The sequence below is a fragment of the Phoxinus phoxinus genome, assembly GCF_949152265.1.
Source record: "Phoxinus phoxinus genome assembly, chromosome: 5".
In the NCBI taxonomy this organism is placed as follows: domain Eukaryota; kingdom Metazoa; phylum Chordata; class Actinopteri; order Cypriniformes; family Leuciscidae; genus Phoxinus; species Phoxinus phoxinus.
In genome coordinates, this window is record NC_136880.1 from 7489797 (window position 1) to 7495796 (window position 6000).

Consider the following 6000-nt stretch of genomic DNA (forward strand, 5'->3'; position numbering starts at 1 on the left):
TACTGTCTTTGTTGTTTCTACATTAATTTGGCGATTAAATGTGAAATTATTACATTATAAAATATGAAAGTAAAATATGAAATTATTACATATGAAAGTTTTTTTAATGGCGATTCATCGTGAGTAACGATGAATCGCCATTAATCCTTACTTCCCCCCTCGTATTCTTTCCCGTATTTTGGTACCCAAATGTTGACAGGTATGCGTTACAGTACTTGAAGACCTTGGTAATGTAGGTAATGCTGTTACATTGCTAATTGGACTAATATATGCCCTAAAGCCCCGTTTACACGATGGGAAAACGCAGGTATTTCTCTGCGTTTTGGCCTGTCATTTACACGAAAACGCCGTTTTTATCCCAGAAAACGATTATTTCTAAAAACTCCGGCCAAAGTGGAGATTTCTGAAAACGCCGGTTATATGTTGTCGTGTAAACTGGGAGAAACGGGGTTTTAGGTTCTCTCTTGTCGATTCTGAGGATTCTGATTGGCTTGCATGGCTTTATCCTTCTCCCTACACTGCCGCCCATAGGTTTAGCATAGTTATAAAGGCGCTCGACGGCGTATTTATGCGGGTTGTGTGCACGATGTTATTATTGAAAACGGAGGGGGAGAAATATTCGTTTCTCTAAATACCCGGCTATGTGTAAATGTGGTCTAAATCTGAACTATCCCAAGGAGCTACGACATACCTTTGAAGTCGTCCAGAAAATTTTCCTTGGACTGGATGGCCACAAACTGGCTCCTAAGGTTCAAGCACTCAAGACAAAGCTTTTTACTGAAGATTAACTGTTTTAAAGGACTGATGATGTTTGTGATCTGGGATGGGGTGTTACTGTTACACCTAAGAGCCACACTGACAAATATCAGAGAGACGTGGTACATGTTTTGCTTATGCATCGTTTTCTGATCAGTATTATGCATTGTTTTTGCCGTTTGTTGCAAATATTTGGCAATGTAATGGGAAAACATGGTAACTGAAGCAAGCTCCGTTGTTATTTTCACAGAGAAGTGTTCTTGAGTAACCTACATTTATTGCTTTTTTTCTATTTTATGCATTTTCTATTTTATGCAGGTATATGCTCGTTTTTATGGCTTCTTTTAAGAAGGGTGATGTATATTGAATTGTGCACTTTAAGCTTTGAATGTGCAGCAAAGAATGTTTTAACATGTGAAAGGTTTTCAAAGTTTAAAAGTTATATCCATGTTCTGTGCTGCCTTTACAAATATTTTGTGCATCTGCCTTTGGCTAAGTTGTATTAAGCTTAATATGAACTGAATATAAAAAATGTTTTTACATTTTGTCTTTCACTTGTCTTATGCACTTTTTTCATGAATGTTCCAAGTAGAATATACTATGTCATGAATATGGGTGGAGGAATAAGCTCTCTAGTTCCTGTTTACTGAAATATTTTTTATGTCCATGTTGTGTTCTGCCTTTACTAATATTCTGTAAGCTTCAGAATGCAAAAAATCCCATAGCTATCAATTACTAGGCATTTGCAACCGTAGAAAGGTATGACACCTTTTGTGAACTTTTCTTCCCCCAGTAATGAATTTTATACTGTATAACGTTTCTGTTGTCTTTTCTAAGTCACTGAAGAAAGAAAATATTTACATAGTTGTATTAACCTGACCAAATGGATTTTGTCCAATGTGTTATAGACGTATAGACTAAACAAGAAGCATTAAATGTAGGATAACTTAAATAATTAAAGTAAACTGAAAACTATTAAATCAAGTTAAACTAAAACCATTTATTCGTCAAATGAACACCATTGGTTCTAGTTGGTTTTACACACACAGAAAAATGATGGGTTAAAAAATAACCCAACCGCTGGATCAATATTGCAACCAGACCAGCAGTAGGTAATTTGACCCATCAAGATCAAGGTTGGTCATTTTTAACCCAACAGATCAGTTAAATAGTCTACCCAAATGCTGGGTCAAATTAAATACAATTCTAGGTTGATTCAACTACATATTTGTTATATCGAGGGCAACCAGAGGGGCATAAGTGACTTTTGACAAACTTAACAGGAGAGACAAAACAACATTTTGACCACACTTCAATCACCTGTATTATTAACCTTAAACCACAAACATTGCAACCACAGGCATACTTACATGAATGAGTATTTAAGTAAAAAGCTTATGGCATATTAACACAATGAACATGTTCTAAAACATTTTTAAATAAAAAAAATATGGCAAAACCATCAGATACGCCTTTTTGGCACCATACATTTCCAAGTCTTCTATGGACATATTGGGCGTATCTGCTGAACAATGCAGAAAAGAATTGGTCAAAAGGGAAATTTGTTGAATGAATAACACTTGAACAAGTAATTAATTTTCATTTAACTCATTCATTATTTAATTTTTTTCTCATTTCACTTTTCCATTCTGGGCATCTGCTGAACAGTACAGATTGTAATAAAAGTAACTGAACTTGCTAAACACACTTCTGATTGGTTATGTATGATTTGTTCAATTTATTTACATTCATTATTTTTTTTCAAATACTCTATACAATTGACAGTTATCTTGTGTTATTTGTACTCATTTCACTTTTGATTTTTTGTTCAATGATTTCAATTAATCTGAGTCTATTCATTGTCCACATCCAAAGAATCATGTCGCGTCTTATTTGCTTTTCTGTTCTGAAGTTTGTTTGGTTCTACTCATTGTCCACTGTCAGAGCATTGTAATGCTTTTCCAATTTTCAACATCTCTCTGTCTTTTTCTTCCTCTTTGTGGTGTGTTTGCATCCTCTTTCTTTCAACCCCTCCCTCCTGGACAGGCTCAATGTCTACTGTCTCATTCCCTCGATCCTCTTCTGTCTCCTCTTCCTGGCCACTGTTAGCCCCTCTCTCCTGAACAAATTCTTGCACAATGTCTACTGTCTCAGTCCCTCGATCCTCTTCTGTCTCCATGTGTCCCTCATCAATTGCATGATCTGTCTCCCTGTCTGTCTCTCTTCCTCCATCTTCTGCTGTCTCCATGTGTCCATCTCTCTCTTCCATCTCCTCATCTCTCTCCCTCATCTCATGCTGTGTCCCTAAATGATATAATTAATATTTATTAATATCCAACATGAATGCCCTGATACTAATAATTTGGGGTAAGGATTAGATAAGGTGAATGTTCAAACTTATTTTCTATGCAAATCAGAACTCACTTCCTCCATCATGTGCTGTCTCCATGTGTCCCTCATGTTGATCTCTCTTCCTCACCTCAAGTGGCTGTGTCCCTTAATGATTACCACATTAATATGTATTAATATAATATCCTACATGAGTGCCCTGAATCTATTAGTTCAAGGCTAAGGTAAAGAATATTTTATGTCAGAACACTAGGCTAGTTAGCAGGCACAGTTAGCCAGATCAGACCAAAACAATAGGATTAACGTTAGCCATGCTACGCTAGGCTAACTAGGTAAGTCTCTCAAGGCATGATTATGTCTTACTTCCGTCCATCGGACGAGACGTAAATCTGAGGTCCTGACTCTCTGTGGTCATTAAAAATCCCATGGCACTTTTCGTAAAGAGTAGGGGTGTAACCCTGGTGTCCTGGCCACATTCCACCAATTGGCCCCTACCAATCATGGCCTCCTAATAATCCCCATCCACTGAATTGGCTCTATCACTCTCTCCTCTCTCCACCTATATCTGGTGTGTGGTGAGCGCACTGGTGCCGTTGTACTGTGGCTGCCGTCGTATCATCCAAGTGGATGCTCACACTGGTGGTGGTTGAGGAGAGACCCCGACATCATTGTAAAACGCTTTGGGTGTACAGTAGTACATATGAAGTGCTATATAAATGCCTCATTCATTCATTTATTCATTCTACTGTCATCACTCTTGTGACGAAATGCATTCAAAAACAACTCTGACTCATCTTCAACTTCTTCAAAATAGGATTCATCAGTTTGTTTCATAATATTCATCAAAATCTTTTCTGCCTCAGACAGTTCCATGTCTGCAGTTGTGTCAGCCATTTTGAATGCTGTTTTAGGGCACCAACTACACTTACGCCCTTCTGGCTCTGAACAAAAATGTGGGTCCTACATGTATTTTTTAGAGCCAGAAGGGTGTAAGTGGACTTACGCCCTTCTGGCTCCAAACATTACTCTCACTTTTGTGTTGGGTCTTTATTGTTTTGTTGCTTTATTCAGTACAGTTTGATCTCAGATATGTCTTGGCATCATTGGATAGAGCTCATCGAGACCTATAATTTTTTAAGTGTCGTGGAGGGGTGAGGTGTCTAAGACCCAACATCTAGCCACTGGTGTGCCTCAGGGCTTAGTTCTTGGACCACTTCTCTTCTCAATCTACGTGACATCACTAGGATCTGTGATTCAGAAACACGGCTTCTCCTATCACTGCTACGCTGATGACACACAACTCTACCTCTCATTCCAACCGGATGATCCGACGGTAGCCGCTCGCATCTCAGCCTGCCTGACAGACATTTCTGGCTGGATGAAGGACCACCACCTTCAACTAAACCTTGCGAAGACAGAGCTACTTGTAATCCTGGCTAACCCAGCACTTAATCACAACTTCACCATCCAGCAAGGCTCGTCATCCATAACTCCGTCAAGATCAGCCAGGAACCTTGGAGTTGTAATTGATTGAATTTTTTGAATTGGTTGAATTTTTGAACCAATTGAATTTCACAGACCACATCGCTAGCACTGCCCGGTTATGCAGATTTGCCTTGTACAACATCAGAAGGATCAGGCCCTTCCTATCAGAGCATGCTACACAACTCCTTGTTCAGGCGCTTGTTCTTTCCATACTGGACTATTGTAATGCTCTCCTGGCTGGTCTCCCAGCTTGCACTGTCAAACCTCTGCAACTGATCCAGAATGCTGCAGCTAGAGTGGTCTTCAACGAGCCGAAGAGAGCACACGTCACTCCTCTCCTCACGAAATTGCACTGGTTGCCGGTTGCCGCTCGCATCAAATTCAAGTCACTGACGTTTGCCTACAGAACAACCACTGGCACTGCTCCCCTGTACCTGAACTCATTCATTCAGACTTATGTGCCATCCAGAAACTTTCGCTCTGCAAGTGAGCGGCGTCTGGTGGTGCCATCTCTAAGAGGCACGAAATCTCTCTCTCGGACCTTTACCATGACTTTTCCCTGCTGGTGGAATGATCTGCCTAACTCAGCCAGAGCTGCTGAATCTGTAGCCATCTTTAAGAAACTGCTGAAGACGTATCTTTTTCGGCAGCACTTGAGCACTTGATCCAGTACTACTAACACTAACACTTTCTTATCTATTCTATAAAAAAAAAAAAAAAAAAAATGCGTTGGATTGTACTGTGAAGGGTTATAGCACTTACATACTGTTGTCCTACTGCTAGTTTAATTGCTTCTATTGTTTCTCATTTGTAAGTCGCTTTGGATAAAAGCGTCTGCTAAATGAATAAATGTAAATGTAATTTGATAGTAAGAACTCATATTCGCCAAAAATGCTCCTTTCACCCCTCTGGCTCCAAGCCCTCAGTATAGTGTACCCAAATGCTGGGTAAAATTAACCCATATGCCAGATTAATTCTAACACATTACAGTACAATTTATGAAAATAAATTGCAATAGACTAGCCATAGCTATAAAACTGTTAAACTACAAACCTAGAACAGAATACATGCTACATGTATGTATATATGAGCAATAAACACTTCAACAATACTAAACCAAAACAACATAATGCAATCTTTGAAAAAAAATATTGTATTACATTAATATCAACAATATAGTGGAACTGGTGCAGTTCATATCACTCAGGTAGGAAAACATTCAGGTCAGTAAAACAACAATTACAAATTAACTGGCTGAACATTCAACAGGTCTATAGTGAACAAATTCAAGAAATTCAAATTCCTATTAAAAAGCTGCTATTAAGAGCCATTAGCTCTACTTTCAAGCAAGTATTCTACTTTTAATAAACTTTACCATTTTAGAGTCCCCTCCTGGCATTTCATATATTA